Source organism: Engystomops pustulosus, chromosome 9 (genome assembly GCF_040894005.1).
Source record: "Engystomops pustulosus chromosome 9, aEngPut4.maternal, whole genome shotgun sequence".
NCBI classification, from domain to species: domain Eukaryota; kingdom Metazoa; phylum Chordata; class Amphibia; order Anura; family Leptodactylidae; genus Engystomops; species Engystomops pustulosus.
The window spans coordinates 65,289,541-65,307,399 of record NC_092419.1 but is presented as its reverse complement, the minus strand read 5'-3'; the positions used below and the strand labels follow the sequence as shown (position 1 = coordinate 65,307,399).

Below are 17,859 nucleotides of genomic sequence, written 5' to 3'. Positions count from 1 at the left end.
AGAAACTAACACAATTTTCAGGTTCAAAAAGGTCAACAGAACTTGGGATTCCCAGCCAGTCTCCCATGCTGGTACTTGCCAAGCCTTAAGCTGCATTGCTGTTGCGATCTGACGAGAGCAGGCACATTCAGCTTAGAATGGCCGTTGACAGCAGCTGTTCAATTTGAACCTTCTTTTACTATCTCATAGAGAAACTAACACAATTTTCAGGTTCAAAAAGGTCAACAGAACTTGGGATTCCCAGCCAGTCTCCCATGCTGGTACTTGCCAAACCTTAAGCTGCATTGCTGCTGCGATCTGACGAGAGCAGGCACATTCAGCTTAATATGGCCGTTGACAGCAGCTGTTCAATTTGAACCTTCTTTTACCATCTTTGACAGAGAAACTAACAATTTTCAGGTTCAAAAAGGTCAACGGAACTTGGGATTCCCAGCCAGTCTCCCATGCTGGTACTTGCCAAGCCTTAAGCTGCATTGCTGCTGCGATCTGACGAGAGCATGCACATTCAGCTTAGAATGGCCGTTGACAGCAGCTGCCTAATTTCTACTTTGTTTTACTATCTCATAGAGAAACTAACACAATTTTCAGGTTCAAAAAGGTCAACAGAACTTGGGATTCCCAGCCAGACTCCCATGCTGGTACTTGCCAAGCCTTAAGCTGTAACGCTGCTGCGATCTGACAAGAGCATGCACATTCAGCTTAGAATGGCAGTTGACAGCAGCTGTTCAATTTGAACCTTCTTTTACTATCTCATAGAGAAACTAACACAATTTTCAGGTTCAAAAAGTCAATGGAACTTGGGATTCCCAGCCAGTCTCCCATGCTGGTACTTGCCAAGCCTTAAGCTGCATTGCTGCTGCGATCTGACGAGAGCAGGCACATTCAGCTTAGAATGGCCGTTGACAGCAGCTGTTCAATTTGAACCTTCTTTTACTATCTCATAGAGAAACTAACAAAATTTTCAGGTTAAAAAAAGGTTAACGGAACTTATGATTCCCAGCCAGTCTCCCATGCTGGTACTTGCCAAGCCTTAAGCTGCATTGCTGCTGCGATCTGACGAGAGCAGGCACATTCAGCTTAGAATGGCCGTTGACAGCAGCTGTTCAATTTGAACCTTCTTTTACTATCTCATAGAGAAACTAACACAATTTTCAGGTTCAAAAAGGTCAACGGAACTTGGGATTCCCAGCCAGTCTCCCATGCTGGTACTTGCCAAGCCTTAGCTTAGAATGGGCGTTGACAGCAGCTGTTCAATTTGAACCTTCTTTTACTATCTCATAGAGAAACTAACACAATTTTCAGGTTCAAAAAGGTCAACGGAACTTGGGATTCCCAGCCAGTCTCCCATGCTGGTACTTGCCAAGCCTTAAGCTGCATTGCTGCTGCGATCTGACGAGAGCAGGCACATTCAGCTTAGAATGGCCGTTGACAGCAGCTGTTCAATTTGAACCTTCTTTTACTATCTCATAGAGAAACTAACACAATTTTCAGGTTCAAAAAGGTCAACAGAAGTTGGGATTCCCAGCCAGTCTCCCATGCTGGTACTTGCCAAGCCTTAAGCTGCATTGCTGCTGCGATCTGACGAGAGCAGGCACATTCAGCTTAGAATGGCCGTTGACAGCAGCTGTTCAATTTGAACCTTCTTTTACTATCTCATAGAGAAACTAACACAATTTTCAGGTTCAAAAAGGTCAATGGAACTTGGGATTCCCTGCCAGACTCCCATGCTGGTACTTGCCAAGCCTTAAGCTGCATTGCTGCTGCGATCTGACGAGAGCAGGCGCATTCAGCTTAGAATGGCCATTGACAGCTGCTGTTCAATTTGAACCTTCTTTTACTATCTCATAGAGAAACTAACACAATTTTCAGGTTCAAAAAGGTCAACAGAACTTGGGATTCCCAGCCAGTCTCCCATGCTGGTACTTGCCAAGCCTTAAGCTGCATCGCTGCTGCGATCTGACAAGAGCACACACATTCAGCTTAGAATGGCCGTTGACAGCAGCTTTTCAATTTGAACCTTCTTTTACTATCTCATAGAGAAACTAACACAATTTTCAGGTTCAAAAAGGTCAACAGAACTTGGGATTCCCAGCCAGTCTCCCATGCTGGTACTTGCCAAGCCTTAAGCTGCATTGCTGCTGCGATCTGACGAGAGCAGGCACATTCAGCTTAGAATGGCCGTTGACAGCAGCTGTTCAATTTGAACCTTCTTTTACTATCTCATAGAGAAACTAACACAATTTTCAGGTTCAAAAAGGTCAACAGAACTTGGGATTCCCAGCCAGTCTCCCATGCTGGTACTTGCCAAACCTTAAGCTGCATTGCTGCTGCGATCTGACGAGAGCAGGCACATTCAGCTTAATATGGCCGTTGACAGCAGCTGTTCAATTTGAACCTTCTTTTACCATCTTTGACAGAGAAACTAACAATTTTCAGGTTCAAAAAGGTCAACGGAACTTGGGATTCCCAGCCAGTCTCCCATGCTGGTACTTGCCAAGCCTTAAGCTGCATTGCTGCTGCGATCTGACGAGAGCAGGCACATTCAGCTTAGAATGGCCGTTGACAGCAGCTGCCTAATTTCTACTTTGTTTTACTATCTCATAGAGAAACTAACACAATTTTCAGGTTCAAAAAGGTCAACAGAACTTGGGATTCCCAGCCAGACTCCCATGCTGGTACTTGCCAAGCCTTAAGCTGCAACGCTGCTGCGATCTGACAAGAGCATGCACATTCAGCTTAGAATGGCAGTTGACAGCAGCTGTTACAATTTGAACCTTCTTTTACTATCTCATAGAGAAACTAACACAATTTTCAGGTTCAAAAAGTCAATGGAACTTGGGATTCCCAGCCAGTCTCCCATGCTGGTACTTGCCAAGCCTTAAGCTGCATTGCTGCTGCGATCTGACGAGAGCAGGCGCATTCAGCTTAGAATGGCCGTTGACAGCGGCTGTTCAATTTGAACCTTCTTTTACTATCTCATAGAGAAACTAACAAAATTTTCAGGTTAAAAAAAGGTCAACGGAACTTATGATTCCCAGCCAGTCTCCCATGCTGGTACTTGCCAAGCCTTAAGCTGCATTGCTGCTGCGATCTGACGAGAGCAGGCACATTCAGCTTAGAATGGCCGTTGACAGCAGCTGTTCAATTTGAACCTTCTTTTACTATCTCATAGAGAAACTAACACAATTTTCAGGTTCAAAAAGGTCAACGGAACTTGGGATTCCCAGCCAGTCTCCCATGCTGGTACTTGCCAAGCCTTAGCTTAGAATGGGCGTTGACAGCAGCTGTTCAATTTGAACCTTCTTTTACTATCTCATAGAGAAACTAACACAATTTTCAGGTTCAAAAAGGTCAACGGAACTTGGGATTCCCAGCCAGTCTCCCATGCTGGTACTTGCCAAGCCTTAAGCTGCATTGCTGCTGCGATCTGACGAGAGCAGGCACATTCAGCTTAGAATGGCCGTTGACAGCAGCTGTTCAATTTGAACCTTCTTTTACTATCTCATAGAGAAACTAACACAATTTTCAGGTTCAAAAAGGACAACAGAAGTTGGGATTCCCAGCCAGTCTCCCATGCTGGTACTTGCCAAGCCTTAAGCTGCATTGCTGCTGCGATCTGACGAGAGCAGGCACATTCAGCTTAGAATGGCCGTTGACAGCAGCTGTTCAATTTGAACCTTCTTTTACTATCTCATAGAGAAACTAACACAATTTTCAGGTTCAAAAAGGTCAATGGAACTTGGGATTCCCTGCCAGACTCCCATGCTGGTACTTGCCAAGCCTTAAGCTGCATTGCTGCTGCGATCTGACGAGAGCAGGCACATTCAGCTTAGAATGGCCATTGACAGCAGCTGTTCAATTTGAACCTTCTTTTACTATCTCATAGAGAAACTAACACAATTTTCAGGTTCAAAAAGGTCAACAGAACTTGGGATTCCCAGCCAGTCTCCCATGCTGGTACTTGCCAAGCCTTAAGCTGCATCGCTGCTGCGATCTGACAAGAGCACACACATTCAGCTTAGAATGGCCGTTGACAGCAGCTGTTCAATTTGAACCTTCTTTTACTATCTCATAGAGAAACTAACACAATTTTCAGGTTCAAAAAGGTCAACAGAACTTGGGATTCCCAGCCAGTCTCCCATGCTGGTACTTGCCAAGCCTTAAGCTGCATTGCTGCTGCGATCTGACGAGAGCAGGCACATTCAGCTTAGAATGGCCGTTGACAGCAGCTGTTCAATTTGAACCTTCTTTTACTATCTCATAGAGAAACTAACACAATTTTCAGGTTCAAAAAGGTCAACAGAACTTGGGATTCCCAGCCAGTCTCCCATGCTGGTACTTGCCAAACCTTAAGCTGCATTGCTGCTGCGATCTGACGAGAGCAGGCACATTCAGCTTAATATGGCCGTTGACAGCAGCTGTTCAATTTGAACCTTCTTTTACCATCTTTGACAGAGAAACTAACAATTTTCAGGTTCAAAAAGGTCAACGGAACTTGGGATTCCCAGCCAGTCTCCCATGCTGGTACTTGCCAAGCCTTAAGCTGCATTGCTGCTGCGATCTGACGAGAGCAGGCACATTCAGCTTAGAATGGCCGTTGACAGCAGCTGCCTAATTTCTACTTTGTTTTACTATCTCATAGAGAAACTAACACAATTTTCAGGTTCAAAAAGGTCAACAGAACTTGGGATTCCCAGCCAGACTCCCATGCTGGTACTTGCCAAGCCTTAAGCTGCAACGCTGCTGCGATCTGACAAGAGCATGCACATTCAGCTTAGAATGGCAGTTGACAGCAGCTGTTCAATTTGAACCTTCTTTTACTATCTCATAGAGAAACTAACACAATTTTCAGGTTCAAAAAGTCAATGGAACTTGGGATTCCCAGCCAGTCTCCCATGCTGGTACTTGCCAAGCCTTAAGCTGCATTGCTGCTGCGATCTGACGAGAGCAGGCGCATTCAGCTTAGAATGGCCGTTGACAGCAGCTGTTCAATTTGAACCTTCTTTTACTATCTCATAGAGAAACTAACAAAATTTTCAGGTTAAAAAAAGGTCAACGGAACTTATGATTCCCAGCCAGTCTCCCATGCTGGTACTTGCCAAGCCTTAAGCTGCATTGCTGCTGCGATCTGACGAGAGCAGGCACATTCAGCTTAGAATGGCCGTTGACAGCAGCTGTTCAATTTGAACCTTCTTTTACTATCTCATAGAGAAACTAACACAATTTTCAGGTTCAAAAAGGTCAACGGAACTTGGGATTCCCAGCCAGTCTCCCATGCTGGTACTTGCCAAGCCTTAGCTTAGAATGGGCGTTGACAGCAGCTGTTCAATTTGAACCTTCTTTTACTATCTCATAGAGAAACTAACACAATTTTCAGGTTCAAAAAGGTCAACGGAACTTGGGATTCCCAGCCAGTCTCCCATGCTGGTACTTGCCAAGCCTTAAGCTGCATTGCTGCTGCGATCTGACGAGAGCAGGCACATTCAGCTTAGAATGGCCGTTGACAGCAGCTGTTCAATTTGAACCTTCTTTTACTATCTCATAGAGAAACTAACACAATTTTCAGGTTCAAAAAGGACAACAGAAGTTGGGATTCCCAGCCAGTCTCCCATGCTGGTACTTGCCAAGCCTTAAGCTGCATTGCTGCTGCGATCTGACGAGAGCAGGCACATTCAGCTTAGAATGGCCGTTGACAGCAGCTGTTCAATTTGAACCTTCTTTTACTATCTCATAGAGAAACTAACACAATTTTCAGGTTCAAAAAGGTCAATGGAACTTGGGATTCCCTGCCAGACTCCCATGCTGGTACTTGCCAAGCCTTAAGCTGCATTGCTGCTGCGATCTGACGAGAGCAGGCACATTCAGCTTAGAATGGCCATTGACAGCAGCTGTTCAATTTGAACCTTCTTTTACTATCTCATAGAGAAACTAACACAATTTTCAGGTTCAAAAAGGTCAACAGAACTTGGGATTCCCAGCCAGTCTCCCATGCTGGTACTTGCCAAGCCTTAAGCTGCATCGCTGCTGCGATCTGACAAGAGCACACACATTCAGCTTAGAATGGCCGTTGACAGCAGCTGTTCAATTTGAACCTTCTTTTACTATCTCATAGAGAAACTAACACAATTTTAAGGTTCAAAAAGGTCAACAGAACTTGGGATTCCCAGCCAGTCTCCCATGCTGGTACTTGCCAAGCCTTAAGCTGCATTGCTGCTGCGATCTGACGAGAGCAGGCACATTCAGCTTAGAATGGCCGTTGACAGCAGCTGTTCAATTTGAACCTTCTTTTACTATCTCATAGAGAAACTAACACAATTTTCAGGTTCAAAAAGGTCAACAGAACTTGGGATTCCCAGCCAGTCTCCCATGCTGGTACTTGCCAAACCTTAAGCTGCATTGCTGCTGCGATCTGACGAGAGCAGGCACATTCAGCTTAATATGGCCGTTGACAGCAGCTGTTCAATTTGAACCTTCTTTTACCATCTTTGACAGAGAAACTAACAATTTTCAGGTTCAAAAAGGTCAACGGAACTTGGGATTCCCAGCCAGTCTCCCATGCTGGTACTTGCCAAGCCTTAAGCTGCATTGCTGCTGCGATCTGAAGAGAGCAGGCACATTCAGCTTAGAATGGCCGTTGACAGCAGCTGCCTAATTTCTACTTTGTTTTACTATCTCATAGAGAAACTAACACAATTTTCAGGTTCAAAAAGGTCAACAGAACTTGGGATTCCCAGCCAGACTCCCATGCTGGTACTTGCCAAGCCTTAAGCTGCAACGCTGCTGCGATCTGACAAGAGCATGCACATTCAGCTTAGAATGGCAGTTGACAGCAGCTGTTCAATTTGAACCTTCTTTTACTATCTCATAGAGAAACTAACACAATTTTCAGGTTCAAAAAGTCAATGGAACTTGGGATTCCCAGCCAGTCTCCCATGCTGGTACTTGCCAAGCCTTAAGCTGCATTGCTGCTGCGATCTGACGAGAGCAGGCACATTCAGCTTAGAATGGCCGTTGACAGCAGCTGTTCAATTTGAACCTTCTTTTACTATCTCATAGAGAAACTAACAAAATTTTCAGGTTAAAAAAAGGTCAACGGAACTTATGATTCCCAGCCAGTCTCTCATGCTGGTACTTGCCAAGCCTTAAGCTGCATTGCTGCTGCGATCTGACGAGAACAGGCACATTCAGCTTAGAATGGCCGTTGACAGCAGCTGTTCAATTTGAACCTTCTTTTACTATCTCATAGAGAAACTAACACAATTTTCAGGTTCAAAAAGGTCAACGGAACTTGGGATTCCCAGCCAGTCTCCCATGCTGGTACTTGCCAAGCCTTAGCTTAGAATGGGCGTTGACAGCAGCTGTTCAATTTGAACCTTCTTTTACTATCTCATAAAGAAACTAACACAATTTTCAGGTTCAAAAAGGTCAACGGAACTTGGGATTCCCAGCCAGTCTCCCATGCTGGTACTTGCCAAGCCTTAAGCTGCATTGCTGCTGCGATCTGACGAGAGCAGGCACATTCAGCTTAGAATGGCCGTTGACAGCAGCTGTTCAATTTGAACCTTCTTTTACTATCTCATAGAGAAACTAACACAATTTTCAGGTTCAAAAAGGTCAACAGAAGTTGGGATTCCCAGCCAGTCTCCCATGCTGGTACTTGCCAAGCCTTAAGCTGCATTGCTGCTGCGATCTGACGAGAGCAGGCACATTCAGCTTAGAATGGCCGTTGACAGCAGCTGTTCAATTTGAACCTTCTTTTACTATCTCATAGAGAAACTAACACAATTTTCAGGTTCAAAAAGGTCAATGGAACTTGGGATTCCCTGCCAGACTCCCATGCTGGTACTTGCCAAGCCTTAAGCTGCATTGCTGCTGCGATCTGACGAGAGCAGGCACATTCAGCTTAGAATGGCCATTGACAGCAGCTGTTCAATTTGAACCTTCTTTTACTATCTCATAGAGAAACTAACACAATTTTCAGGTTCAAAAAGGTCAACAGAACTTGGGATTCCCAGCCAGTCTCCCATGCTGGTACTTGCCAAGCCTTAAGCTGCAACGCTGCTGCGATCTGACAAGAGCACACACATTCAGCTTAGAATGGCCGTTGACAGCAGCTGTTCAATTTGAACCTTCTTTTACTATCTCATAGAGAAACTAACACAATTTTCAGGTTCAAAAAGGTCAACAGAACTTGGGATTCCCAGCCAGTCTCCCATGCTGGTACTTGCCAAACCTTAAGCTGCATTGCTGCTGCGATCTGACGAGAGCAGGCACATTCAGCTTAATATGGCCGTTGACAGCAGCTGTTCAATTTGAACCTTCTTTTACCATCTTTGACAGAGAAACTAACAATTTTCAGGTTCAAAAAGGTCAACGGAACTTGGGATTCCCAGCCAGTCTCCCATGCTGGTACTTGCCAAGCCTTAAGCTGCATTGCTGCTGCGATCTGACGAGAGCAGGCACATTCAGCTTAATATGGCCGTTGACAGCAGCTGTTCAATTTGAACCTTCTTTTACCATCTTTGACAGAGAAACTAACAATTTTCAGGTTCAAAAAGGTCAACGGAACTTGGGATTCCCAGCCAGTCTCCCATGCTGGTACTTGCCAAGCCTTAGCTTAGAATGGGCGTTGACAGCAGCTGTTCAATTTGAACCTTCTTTTACTATCTCATAGAGAAACTAACACAATTTTCAGGTTCAAAAAGGTCAACGGAACTTGGGATTCCCAGCCAGTCTCCCATGCTGGTACTTGCCAAGCCTTAAGCTGCATTGCTGTTGCGATCTGACGAGAGCAGGCACATTCAGCTTAGAATGGCCGTTGACAGCAGCTGTTCAATTTGAACCTTCTTTTACTATCTCATAGAGAAACTAACACAATTTTCAGGTTCAAAAAGGTCAACAGAAGTTGGGATTCCCAGCCAGTCTCCCATGCTGGTACTTGCCAAGCCTTAAGCTGCATTGCTGCTGCGATCTGACGAGAGCAGGCACATTCAGCTTAGAATGGCCGTTGACAGCAGCTGTTCAATTTGAACCTTCTTTTACTATCTCATAGAGAAACTAACACAATTTTCAGGTTCAAAAAGGTCAATGGAACTTGGGATTCCCTGCCAGACTCCCATGCTGGTACTTGCCAAGCCTTAAGCTGCATTGCTGCTGCGATCTGACGAGAGCAGGCACATTCAGCTTAGAATGGCCATTGACAGCTGCTGTTCAATTTGAACCTTCTTTTACTATCTCATAGAGAAACTAACACAATTTTCAGGTTCAAAAAGGTCAACAGAACTTGGGATTCCCAGCCAGTCTCCCATGCTGGTACTTGCCAAGCCTTAAGCTGCATCGCTGCTGTGATCTGACAAGAGCACACACATTCAGCTTAGAATGGCCATTGACAGCAGCTGTTCAATTTGAACCTTCTTTTACTATCTCATAGAGAAACTAACACAATTTTCAGGTTCAAAAAGGTCAACAGAACTTGGGATTCCCAGCCAGACTCCCATGCTGGTACTTGCCAAGCCTTAAGCTGCAACGCTGCTGCGATCTGACAAGAGCATGCACATTCAGCTTAGAATGGCAGTTGACAGCAGCTGTTCAATTTGAACCTTCTTTTACTATCTCATAGAGAAACTAACACAATTTTCAGGTTCAAAAAGTTAATGGAACTTGGGATTCCCAGCCAGTCTCCCATGCTGGTACTTGCCAAGCCTTAAGCTGCATTGCTGCTGCAATCTGACGAGAGCAGGCACATTCAGCTTAGAATGGCCGTTGACAGCAGCTGTTCAATTTGAACCTTCTTTTACTATCTCATAGAGAAACTAACAAAATTTTCAGGTTAAAAAAAGGTCAACGGAACTTATGATTCCCAGCCAGTCTCCCATGCTGGTACTTGCCAAGCCTTAAGCTGCATTGCTGCTGCGATCTGACGAGAGCAGGCACATTCAGCTTAGAATTGCCGTTGACAGCAGCTGTTCAATTTGAACCTTCTTTTACTATCTCATAGAGAAACTAACACAATTTTCAGGTTCAAAAAGGTCAACGGAACTTGGGATTCCCAGCCAGTCTCCCATGCTGGTACTTGCCAAGCCTTAGCTTAGAATGGGCGTTGACAGCCGCTGTTCAATTTGAACCTTCTTTTACTATCTCATAGAGAAACTAACACAATTTTCAGGTTCAAAAAGGTCAACGGAACTTGGGATTCCCAGCCAGTCTCCCATGCTGGTACTTGCCAAGCCTTAAGCTGCATTGCTGCTGCGATCTGACGAGAGCAGGCACATTCAGCTTAGAATGGCCGTTGACAGCAGCTGTTCAATTTGAACCTTCTTTTACTATCTCATAGAGAAACTAACACAATTTTCAGGTTCAAAAAGGTCAACAGAAGTTGGGATTCCCAGCCAGTCTCCCATGCTGGTACTTGCCAAGCCTTAAGCTGCATTGCTGCTGCGATCTGACGAGAGCAGGCACATTCAGCTTAGAATGGCCGTTGACAGCAGCTGTTCAATTTGAACCTTCTTTTACTATCTCATAGAGAAACTAACACAATTTTCAGGTTCAAAAAGGTCAATGGAACTTGGGATTCCCTGCCAGACTCCCATGCTGGTACTTGCCAAGCCTTCAGCTGCATTGCTGCTGCGATCTGACGAGAGCAGGCACATTCAGCTTAGAATGGCCATTGACAGCTGCTGTTCAATTTGAACCTTCTTTTACTATCTCATAGAGAAACTAACACAATTTTCAGGTTCAAAAAGGTCAACAGAACTTGGGATTCCCAGCCAGTCTCCCATGCTGGTACTTGCCAAGCCTTAAGCTGCATCGCTGCTGCGATCTGACAAGAGCACACACATTCAGCTTAGAATGGCCGTTGACAGCAGCTGTTCAATTTGAACCTTCTTTTACTATCTCATAGAGAAACTAACACAATTTTCAGGTTCAAAAAGGTCAACAGAACTTGGGATTCCCAGCCAGTCTCCCATGCTGGTACTTGCCAAACCTTAAGCTGCATTGCTGCTGCGATCTGACGAGAGCAGGCACATTCAGCTTAATATGGCCGTTGACAGCAGCTGTTCAATTTGAACCTTCTTTTACCATCTTTGACAGAGAAACTAACAATTTTCAGGTTCAAAAAGGTCAACGGAACTTGGGATTCCCAGCCAGTCTCCCATGCTGGTACTTGCCAAGCCTTAAGCTGCATTGCTGCTGCGATCTGACGAGAGCAGGCACATTCAGCTTAGAATGGCCGTTGACAGCAGCTGCCTAATTTCTACTTTGTTTTACTATCTCATAGAGAAACTAACACAATTTTCAGGTTCAAAAAGGTCAACAGAACTTGGGATTCCCAGCCAGACTCCCATGCTGGTACTTGCCAAGCCTTAAGCTGCAACGCTGCTGCGATCTGACAAGAGCATGCACATTCAGCTTAGAATGGCAGTTGACAGCAGCTGTTTAATTTGAACCTTCTTTTACTATCTCATAGAGAAACTAACACAATTTTCAGGTTCAAAAAGTCAATGGAACTTGGGATTCCCAGCCAGTCTCCCATGCTGGTACTTGCCAAGCCTTAAGCTGCATTGCTGCTGCGATCTGACGAGAGCAGGCGCATTCAGCTTAGAATGGCCGTTGACAGCAGCTGTTCAATTTGAACCTTCTTTTACTATCTCATAGAGAAACTAACAAAATTTTCAGGTTAAAAAAAGGTCAACGGAACTTATGATTCCCAGCCAGTCTCCCATGCTGGTACTTGCCAAGCCTTAAGCTGCATTGCTGCTGCGATCTGACGAGAGCAGGCACATTCAGCTTAGAATGTCCGTTGACAGCAGCTGTTCAATTTGAACCTTCTTTTACTATCTCATAGAGAAACTAACACAATTTTCAGGTTCAAAAAGGTCAACGGAACTTGGGATTCCCAGCCAGTCTCCCATGCTGGTACTTGCCAAGCCTTAGCTTAGAATGGGCGTTGACAGCAGCTGTTCAATTTGAACCTTCTTTTACTATCTCATAGAGAAACTAACACAATTTTCAGGTTCAAAAAGGTCAACGGAACTTGGGATTCCCAGCCAGTCTCCCATGCTGGTACTTGCCAAGCCTTAAGCTGCATTGCTGCTGCGATCTGACGAGAGCAGGCACATTCAGCTTAGAATGGCCGTTGACAGCAGCTGTTCAATTTGAACCTTCTTTTACTATCTCATAGAGAAACTAACACAATTTTCAGGTTCAAAAAGGTCAACAGAAGTTGGGATTCCCAGCCAGTCTCCCATGCTGGTACTTGCCAAGCCTTAAGCTGCATTGCTGCTGCGATCTGACGAGAGCATGCACATTCAGCTTAGAATGGCCGTTGACAGCAGCTGTTCAATTTGAACCTTCTTTTACTATCTCATAGAGAAACTAACACAATTTTCAGGTTCAAAAAGGTCAATGGAACTTGGGATTCCCTGCCAGACTCCCATGCTGGTACTTGCCAAGCCTTAAGCTGCATTGCTGCTGCGATCTGACGAGAGCAGGCACATTCAGCTTAGAATGGCCATTGACAGCTGCTGTTCAATTTGAACCTTCTTTTACTATCTCATAGAGAAACTAACACAATTTTCAGGTTCAAAAAGGTCAACAGAACTTGGGATTCCCAGCCAGTCTCCCATGCTGGTACTTGCCAAGCCTTAAGCTGCATCGCTGCTGCGATCTGACAAGAGCACACACATTCAGCTTAGAATGGCCGTTGACAGCAGCTGTTCAATTTGAACCTTCTTTTACTATCTCATAGAGAAACTAACACAATTTTCAGGTTCAAAAAGGTCAACAGAACTTGGGATTCCCAGCCAGTCTCCCATGCTGGTACTTGCCAAGCCTTAAGCTGCATTGCTGCTGCGATCTGACGAGAGCAGGCACATTCAGCTTAGAATGGCCGTTGACAGCAGCTGTTCAATTTGAACCTTCTTTTACTATCTCATAGAGAAACTAACACAATTTTCAGGTTCAAAAAGGTCAACAGAACTTGGGATTCCCAGCCAGTCTCCTATGCTGGTACTTGCCAAACCTTAAGCTGCATTGCTGCTGCGATCTGACGAGAGCAGGCACATTCAGCTTAATATGGCCGTTGACAGCAGCTGTTCAATTTGAACCTTCTTTTACCATCTTTGACAGAGAAACTAACAATTTTCAGGTTCAAAAAGGTCAACGGAACTTGGGATTCCCAGCCAGTCTCCCATGCTGGTACTTGCCAAGCCTTAAGCTGCATTGCTGCTGCGATCTGACGAGAGCAGGCACATTCAGCTTAGAATGGCCGTTGACAGCAGCTGCCTAATTTCTACTTTGTTTTACTATCTCATAGAGAAACTAACACAATTTTCAGGTTCAAAAAGGTCAACAGAACTTGGGATTCCCAGCCAGACTCCCATGCTGGTACTTGCCAAGCCTTAAGCTGCAACGCTGCTGCGATCTGACAAGAGCATGCACATTCAGCTTAGAATGGCAGTTAACAGCAGCTGTTCAATTTGAACCTTCTTTTACTATCTCATAGAGAAACTAACACAATTTTCAGGTTCAAAAAGTCAATGGAACTTGGGATTCCCAGCCAGTCTCCCATGCTGGTACTTGCCAAGCCTCAAGCTGCATTGCTGCTGCGATCTGACGAGAGCAGGCACATTCAGCTTAGAATGGCCGTTGACAGCAGCTGTTCAATTTGAACCTTCTTTTACTATCTCATAGAGAAACTAACACAATTTTCAGGTTCAAAAAGGTCAACGGAACTTGGGATTCCCAGCCAGTCTCCCATGCTGGTACTTGCCAAGCCTTAAGCTGCATTGCTGCTGCGATTTGACGAGAGCAGGCACATTCAGCTTAGAATGGCCGTTGACAGCAGCTGTTCAATTTGAACCTTCTTTTACTATCTCATAGAGAAACTAACACAATTTTCAGGTTCAAAAATGTCAACAGAACTTGGGATTCCCAGCCAGTCTCCCATGCTGGTACTTGCAAAGCCTTAAGCTGCATTGCTGCTGCGATCTGTCCAGAGCAGGCACATTCAGCTTAGAATGGCTGTTGACAGCAGCTGTTCAATTTGAACCTTCTTTTACTATCTCATAGAGAAACTAACACAATTTTCAGGTTCAAAAAGGTCAACGGAACTTGGGATTCCCAGCTAGTCTCCCATGCTGGTACTTGCCAAGCATTAAGCTGCATTGCTGCTGCGATCTGACGAGAGCAGGCACATTCAGCTTAGAATGGCCGTTGACAGCAACTGTTCAATTTGAACCTTATTTTACTACCTCATAGAGAAACTAACACAATTTTCAGGTTCAAAAAGGTCAACAGAACTTAGGATTCCCAGCCAGTCTCCCATGCTGGTACTTGCCAAGCCTTAAGCTGCATTGCTGCTGCGATCTGACGAGAGCAGGCACATTCAGCTTAGAATGGCCGTTGACAGCAGCTGTTCAATTTGAACCTTCTTTTACTATCTCATAGAGAAACTAACACAATTTTCAGGTTCAAAAAGGTCAACGGAACTTGGGATTCCCAGCCAGTCTCCCATGCTGGTACTTGCCAAGCCTTAAGCTGCATTGCTGCTGCGATCTGACGAGAGCAGGCACATTAAGCTTAGTAGAATGGCCGTTGACAGCAGTTGTTCAATTTGAACCTTCTTTTACTATCTCATAGAGAAACTAACACAATTTTCAGGTTCAAAAATGTCAACAGAACTTGGGATTCCCAGCCAGTCTCCCATGCTGGTACTTGCAAAGCCTTAAGCTGCATTGCTGCTGCGATCTGACCAGAGCATGCACATTCAGCTTTGAATGGCTGTTGACAGCAGCTGTTCAATTTGAACCTTCTTTTACTATCTCATAGAGAAACTAACACAATTTTCAGGTTCAAAAAGGTCAACGGAACTTGGGATTCCCAGCTAGTCTCCCATGCTGGTACTTGCCAAGCCTTAAGCTGCATTGCTGCTGCGATCTGACGAGAGCAGGCACATTCAGCTTAGAATGGCCATTGACAGCAGCTGTTCAATTTGAACCTTCTTTTACTATCTCATAGAGAAACTAACACAATTTTCAGGTTCAAAAATGTCAACAGAACTTGGGATTCCCAGCCAGTTTCCCATGCTGGTACTTGCTAAGCCTTAAGCTGCATCGCTGCTGCGATTTGACAAGAGCACGCACATTCAGTTTAGAATGGCCGTTGACAGCAGCTGTTCAATTTGAACCTTCTTTTACAATCTCATAGAGAAACTAACACAATTTTCAGGTTCAAAAAGGTCAACGGAACTTGGGATTCGCAGCCAGTCTCCCATGCTGGTACTTGCCAAGCCTTAAGCTGCATTGCTGCTGCGATCTGACGAGAGCAGGCACATTCAGCTTAGAATGGCCGTTGACAGCAGCTGTTCAATTTGAACCTTCTTTTACCATCTTTGACAGAGAAACTAACAATTTTCAGGTTCAAAAAGGTCAACGGAACTTGGGATTCCCAGCCAGTCTCCCATGCTGGTACTTGCCAAGCCTTAAGCTGAATTGCTGCTGCGATCTGACGATAGCAGGCACATTCAGCTTAGAATGGCCGTTGACAGCAGCTGTTCAATTTGAACCTTCTTTTACTATCTCATAGAGAAACTAACACAATTTTCAGGTTCAAAAAGGTCAACGGAACTTGGGATTCCCAGCCAGTCTCCCATGCTGGTACTTTCCAAGCCTTAAGCTGCATTGCTGCTGCGATCTGACGAGAGCAGGCACATTCAGCTTAGAATGGCCGTTGACAGCAGCTGTTCAATTTGAACCTTCTTTTACTATCTCATAGAGAAACTAACACAATTTTCAGGTTCAAAAAGGTCAACAGAACGTGGGATTCCCAGCCAGTCTCCCATGCTGGTACTTGCCAAGCCTTAAGCTGCATTGCTGCTGCGATCTGACGAGAGCAGGCACATTCAGCTTAGAATGGCCGTTGACAGCAGCTGTTCAATTTGAACCTTCTTTTACTATCTCATAGAGAAACTAACACAATTTTCAGGTTCAAAAAGGTCAACTGAACTTGGGATTCCCAGCCAGTCTCCCATGCTGGTACTTGCCAAGCCTTAGGCTGCGTCGCTGCTGCGATCTGACGAGAGCAGGCACATTCAGCTTAGAATGGCCGTTGACAGCAGCTGTTCAATTTGAACCTTCTTTTACTATCTCATAGAGAAACTAACACAATTTTCAGGTTCAAAAAGGTCAACAGAACGTGGCATTCCCAGCCAGTCTCCCATGCTGGTACTTGCCAAGCCTTAAGCTGCATTGCTGCTGCGATCTGACGAGAGCAGGCACATTCAGCTTAGAATGGCCGTTGACAGCAGCTGTTCAATTTGAACCTTCTTTTACTATCTCATAGAGAAACTAACACAATTTTCAGGTTCAAAAAGGTCAACTGAACTTGGGATTCCCAGCCAGTCTCCCATGCTGGTACTTGCCAAGCCTTAGGCTGCGTCGCTGCTGCGATCTGACGAGAGCAGGCACATTCAGCTTAGAATGGCCGTTGACAGCAGCTGTTCAATTTGAACCTTCTTTTACTATCTCATAGAGAAACTAACACAATTTTCAGGTTCAAAAAGGTCAACAGAACTTGGGATTCCCAGCCAGTCTCCCATGCTGGTACTTGCCAAACCTTAAGCTGCATTGCTGCTGCGATCTGACGAGAGCAGGCACATTCAGCTTAGAATGGCCGTTGACAGCAGTTGTTCAATTTGAACCTTCTTTTACCATCTTTGACAGAGAAACTAACAATTTTCAGGTTCAAAAAGGTCAACGGAACGTGGGATTCCCAGCCAGTCTCCCATGCTGGTACTTGCCAAGCCTTAAGCTGCATTGCTGCTGCGATCTGACGAGAGCAGGAACATTCAGCTTAGAATGGCCGTTGACAGCAGCTGCCTAATTTCTACTTTCTTTTACTATCTCATAGAGAAACTAACACAATTTTCATGTTCAAAAAGGTCAACAGAACTTGGGATTCCCAGCCAGTCTCCCATGCTGGTACTTGCCAAGCCTTAAGCTGCAACGCTGCTGCGATCTGACAAGAGCATGCACATTCAGCTTAGAATGGCCGTTGACAGCAGCTGTTCAATTTGAACCTTCTTTTACTATCTCATAAAGAAACTAACACATTTTCAGGTTCAAAAAGGTCAATGGAACTTGGGATTCCCAGCCAGTCTCCCATGCTGGTACTTGCCAAGCCTTAAGCTGCAACGCTGCTGCGATCTGACAAGAGCATGCACATTCAGCTTAGAATGGCCGTTGACAGCAGCTGTTCAATTTGAACCTTCTTTTACTATCTCATAGAGAAACTAACTCAATTTTCAGGTTTAAAAAGGTCAATGGAACTTGGGATTCCCAGCCAGTCTCCCATGCTGGTACTTGCCAAGCCTTAGCTTAGAATGGGCGTTGACAGCAGCTGTTCAATTTGAACCTTCTTTTACTATCTCATAGAGAAACTAACACAATTTTCAGGTTAAAAAAAGGTCAACGGAACTTGGGATTCCCAGCCAGTCTCCCATGCTGGTACTTGCCAAGCCTTAAGCTGCATTGCTGCTGCGATATGACGAGAGCAGGCACATTCAGCTTAGAATGGCTGTTGACAGCAGCTGTTCAATTTGAACCTTCTTTTAAGATCTTTGACAGAGAAACTAACAATTTTCAGGTTCAAAAAGGTCAACGGAACTTGGGATTCCCAGCCAGTCTCCCATGCTGGTACTTGCCAAGCCTTAAGCTGCATTGCTGCTGCGATCTGACGAGAGCAGGCACATTCAGCTTAGAATGGCCGTTGACAGCAGCTGCCTAATTTCTACTTTCTTTTACTATCTCATAGAGAAACTAACACAATTTTCAGGTTCAAAAAGGTCAACAGAACTTGGGA

General features: G+C 44.9%; 62 pseudogenes; all 62 read right to left on the bottom strand.

Annotated features, from left to right (window-relative positions):
* Positions 1–30: 30 nt before the first annotated feature.
* On the bottom strand, positions 31–149 carry LOC140087829 (5S ribosomal RNA; annotated as a pseudogene).
* Positions 150–219: 70 nt separating this feature from the next.
* On the bottom strand, positions 220–338 carry LOC140089448 (5S ribosomal RNA; annotated as a pseudogene).
* A 70-nt stretch (positions 339–408) lies between these two features.
* On the bottom strand, positions 409–527 carry LOC140089836 (5S ribosomal RNA; annotated as a pseudogene).
* A 258-nt stretch (positions 528–785) lies between these two features.
* On the bottom strand, positions 786–904 carry LOC140089903 (5S ribosomal RNA; annotated as a pseudogene).
* Positions 905–975: 71 nt separating this feature from the next.
* On the bottom strand, positions 976–1,094 carry LOC140098566 (5S ribosomal RNA; annotated as a pseudogene).
* Positions 1,095–1,311: 217 nt separating this feature from the next.
* Positions 1,312–1,430, bottom strand: LOC140098511 (5S ribosomal RNA; annotated as a pseudogene).
* A 70-nt stretch (positions 1,431–1,500) lies between these two features.
* LOC140095797 (5S ribosomal RNA) lies at positions 1,501–1,619 on the bottom strand (annotated as a pseudogene).
* A 70-nt stretch (positions 1,620–1,689) lies between these two features.
* On the bottom strand, positions 1,690–1,808 carry LOC140089417 (5S ribosomal RNA; annotated as a pseudogene).
* A 259-nt stretch (positions 1,809–2,067) lies between these two features.
* LOC140079563 (5S ribosomal RNA) lies at positions 2,068–2,186 on the bottom strand (annotated as a pseudogene).
* A 70-nt stretch (positions 2,187–2,256) lies between these two features.
* LOC140089447 (5S ribosomal RNA) lies at positions 2,257–2,375 on the bottom strand (annotated as a pseudogene).
* Positions 2,376–2,445: 70 nt separating this feature from the next.
* Positions 2,446–2,564, bottom strand: LOC140098499 (5S ribosomal RNA; annotated as a pseudogene).
* A 259-nt stretch (positions 2,565–2,823) lies between these two features.
* On the bottom strand, positions 2,824–2,942 carry LOC140083998 (5S ribosomal RNA; annotated as a pseudogene).
* A 71-nt stretch (positions 2,943–3,013) lies between these two features.
* On the bottom strand, positions 3,014–3,132 carry LOC140092998 (5S ribosomal RNA; annotated as a pseudogene).
* Positions 3,133–3,349: 217 nt separating this feature from the next.
* Positions 3,350–3,468, bottom strand: LOC140098484 (5S ribosomal RNA; annotated as a pseudogene).
* A 259-nt stretch (positions 3,469–3,727) lies between these two features.
* Positions 3,728–3,846, bottom strand: LOC140094481 (5S ribosomal RNA; annotated as a pseudogene).
* Positions 3,847–4,105: 259 nt separating this feature from the next.
* LOC140079562 (5S ribosomal RNA) lies at positions 4,106–4,224 on the bottom strand (annotated as a pseudogene).
* A 70-nt stretch (positions 4,225–4,294) lies between these two features.
* LOC140089446 (5S ribosomal RNA) lies at positions 4,295–4,413 on the bottom strand (annotated as a pseudogene).
* A 70-nt stretch (positions 4,414–4,483) lies between these two features.
* On the bottom strand, positions 4,484–4,602 carry LOC140098472 (5S ribosomal RNA; annotated as a pseudogene).
* Positions 4,603–4,860: 258 nt separating this feature from the next.
* Positions 4,861–4,979, bottom strand: LOC140083997 (5S ribosomal RNA; annotated as a pseudogene).
* Positions 4,980–5,050: 71 nt separating this feature from the next.
* On the bottom strand, positions 5,051–5,169 carry LOC140092997 (5S ribosomal RNA; annotated as a pseudogene).
* Positions 5,170–5,386: 217 nt separating this feature from the next.
* LOC140098460 (5S ribosomal RNA) lies at positions 5,387–5,505 on the bottom strand (annotated as a pseudogene).
* A 259-nt stretch (positions 5,506–5,764) lies between these two features.
* LOC140094479 (5S ribosomal RNA) lies at positions 5,765–5,883 on the bottom strand (annotated as a pseudogene).
* Positions 5,884–6,142: 259 nt separating this feature from the next.
* On the bottom strand, positions 6,143–6,261 carry LOC140079561 (5S ribosomal RNA; annotated as a pseudogene).
* A 70-nt stretch (positions 6,262–6,331) lies between these two features.
* LOC140089445 (5S ribosomal RNA) lies at positions 6,332–6,450 on the bottom strand (annotated as a pseudogene).
* Positions 6,451–6,520: 70 nt separating this feature from the next.
* On the bottom strand, positions 6,521–6,639 carry LOC140082954 (5S ribosomal RNA; annotated as a pseudogene).
* Positions 6,640–6,897: 258 nt separating this feature from the next.
* On the bottom strand, positions 6,898–7,016 carry LOC140089902 (5S ribosomal RNA; annotated as a pseudogene).
* A 407-nt stretch (positions 7,017–7,423) lies between these two features.
* On the bottom strand, positions 7,424–7,542 carry LOC140098448 (5S ribosomal RNA; annotated as a pseudogene).
* A 70-nt stretch (positions 7,543–7,612) lies between these two features.
* On the bottom strand, positions 7,613–7,731 carry LOC140095796 (5S ribosomal RNA; annotated as a pseudogene).
* Positions 7,732–7,801: 70 nt separating this feature from the next.
* Positions 7,802–7,920, bottom strand: LOC140094478 (5S ribosomal RNA; annotated as a pseudogene).
* Positions 7,921–8,179: 259 nt separating this feature from the next.
* LOC140089444 (5S ribosomal RNA) lies at positions 8,180–8,298 on the bottom strand (annotated as a pseudogene).
* Positions 8,299–8,368: 70 nt separating this feature from the next.
* Positions 8,369–8,487, bottom strand: LOC140078477 (5S ribosomal RNA; annotated as a pseudogene).
* Positions 8,488–8,704: 217 nt separating this feature from the next.
* LOC140085918 (5S ribosomal RNA) lies at positions 8,705–8,823 on the bottom strand (annotated as a pseudogene).
* Positions 8,824–8,893: 70 nt separating this feature from the next.
* Positions 8,894–9,012, bottom strand: LOC140095795 (5S ribosomal RNA; annotated as a pseudogene).
* Positions 9,013–9,082: 70 nt separating this feature from the next.
* LOC140094477 (5S ribosomal RNA) lies at positions 9,083–9,201 on the bottom strand (annotated as a pseudogene).
* A 637-nt stretch (positions 9,202–9,838) lies between these two features.
* Positions 9,839–9,957, bottom strand: LOC140097009 (5S ribosomal RNA; annotated as a pseudogene).
* Positions 9,958–10,174: 217 nt separating this feature from the next.
* Positions 10,175–10,293, bottom strand: LOC140098436 (5S ribosomal RNA; annotated as a pseudogene).
* A 70-nt stretch (positions 10,294–10,363) lies between these two features.
* Positions 10,364–10,482, bottom strand: LOC140095794 (5S ribosomal RNA; annotated as a pseudogene).
* Positions 10,483–10,552: 70 nt separating this feature from the next.
* LOC140098286 (5S ribosomal RNA) lies at positions 10,553–10,671 on the bottom strand (annotated as a pseudogene).
* A 259-nt stretch (positions 10,672–10,930) lies between these two features.
* Positions 10,931–11,049, bottom strand: LOC140089443 (5S ribosomal RNA; annotated as a pseudogene).
* A 70-nt stretch (positions 11,050–11,119) lies between these two features.
* LOC140098423 (5S ribosomal RNA) lies at positions 11,120–11,238 on the bottom strand (annotated as a pseudogene).
* A 258-nt stretch (positions 11,239–11,496) lies between these two features.
* LOC140083996 (5S ribosomal RNA) lies at positions 11,497–11,615 on the bottom strand (annotated as a pseudogene).
* A 71-nt stretch (positions 11,616–11,686) lies between these two features.
* Positions 11,687–11,805, bottom strand: LOC140084790 (5S ribosomal RNA; annotated as a pseudogene).
* A 217-nt stretch (positions 11,806–12,022) lies between these two features.
* LOC140098411 (5S ribosomal RNA) lies at positions 12,023–12,141 on the bottom strand (annotated as a pseudogene).
* A 259-nt stretch (positions 12,142–12,400) lies between these two features.
* LOC140094475 (5S ribosomal RNA) lies at positions 12,401–12,519 on the bottom strand (annotated as a pseudogene).
* A 259-nt stretch (positions 12,520–12,778) lies between these two features.
* Positions 12,779–12,897, bottom strand: LOC140079560 (5S ribosomal RNA; annotated as a pseudogene).
* A 70-nt stretch (positions 12,898–12,967) lies between these two features.
* LOC140085940 (5S ribosomal RNA) lies at positions 12,968–13,086 on the bottom strand (annotated as a pseudogene).
* A 70-nt stretch (positions 13,087–13,156) lies between these two features.
* LOC140098399 (5S ribosomal RNA) lies at positions 13,157–13,275 on the bottom strand (annotated as a pseudogene).
* A 258-nt stretch (positions 13,276–13,533) lies between these two features.
* On the bottom strand, positions 13,534–13,652 carry LOC140093716 (5S ribosomal RNA; annotated as a pseudogene).
* Positions 13,653–13,722: 70 nt separating this feature from the next.
* On the bottom strand, positions 13,723–13,841 carry LOC140091738 (5S ribosomal RNA; annotated as a pseudogene).
* A 259-nt stretch (positions 13,842–14,100) lies between these two features.
* LOC140092078 (5S ribosomal RNA) lies at positions 14,101–14,219 on the bottom strand (annotated as a pseudogene).
* Positions 14,220–14,289: 70 nt separating this feature from the next.
* On the bottom strand, positions 14,290–14,408 carry LOC140086770 (5S ribosomal RNA; annotated as a pseudogene).
* Positions 14,409–14,478: 70 nt separating this feature from the next.
* On the bottom strand, positions 14,479–14,600 carry LOC140098041 (5S ribosomal RNA; annotated as a pseudogene).
* Positions 14,601–14,859: 259 nt separating this feature from the next.
* On the bottom strand, positions 14,860–14,978 carry LOC140082033 (5S ribosomal RNA; annotated as a pseudogene).
* A 259-nt stretch (positions 14,979–15,237) lies between these two features.
* Positions 15,238–15,356, bottom strand: LOC140088251 (5S ribosomal RNA; annotated as a pseudogene).
* Positions 15,357–15,615: 259 nt separating this feature from the next.
* LOC140084156 (5S ribosomal RNA) lies at positions 15,616–15,734 on the bottom strand (annotated as a pseudogene).
* Positions 15,735–15,804: 70 nt separating this feature from the next.
* Positions 15,805–15,923, bottom strand: LOC140090849 (5S ribosomal RNA; annotated as a pseudogene).
* Positions 15,924–15,993: 70 nt separating this feature from the next.
* LOC140097381 (5S ribosomal RNA) lies at positions 15,994–16,112 on the bottom strand (annotated as a pseudogene).
* Positions 16,113–16,182: 70 nt separating this feature from the next.
* On the bottom strand, positions 16,183–16,301 carry LOC140092741 (5S ribosomal RNA; annotated as a pseudogene).
* Positions 16,302–16,371: 70 nt separating this feature from the next.
* LOC140097380 (5S ribosomal RNA) lies at positions 16,372–16,490 on the bottom strand (annotated as a pseudogene).
* A 70-nt stretch (positions 16,491–16,560) lies between these two features.
* On the bottom strand, positions 16,561–16,679 carry LOC140088353 (5S ribosomal RNA; annotated as a pseudogene).
* Positions 16,680–16,749: 70 nt separating this feature from the next.
* On the bottom strand, positions 16,750–16,868 carry LOC140089211 (5S ribosomal RNA; annotated as a pseudogene).
* A 784-nt stretch (positions 16,869–17,652) lies between these two features.
* On the bottom strand, positions 17,653–17,771 carry LOC140098387 (5S ribosomal RNA; annotated as a pseudogene).
* Positions 17,772–17,859: the final 88 nt, after the last annotated feature.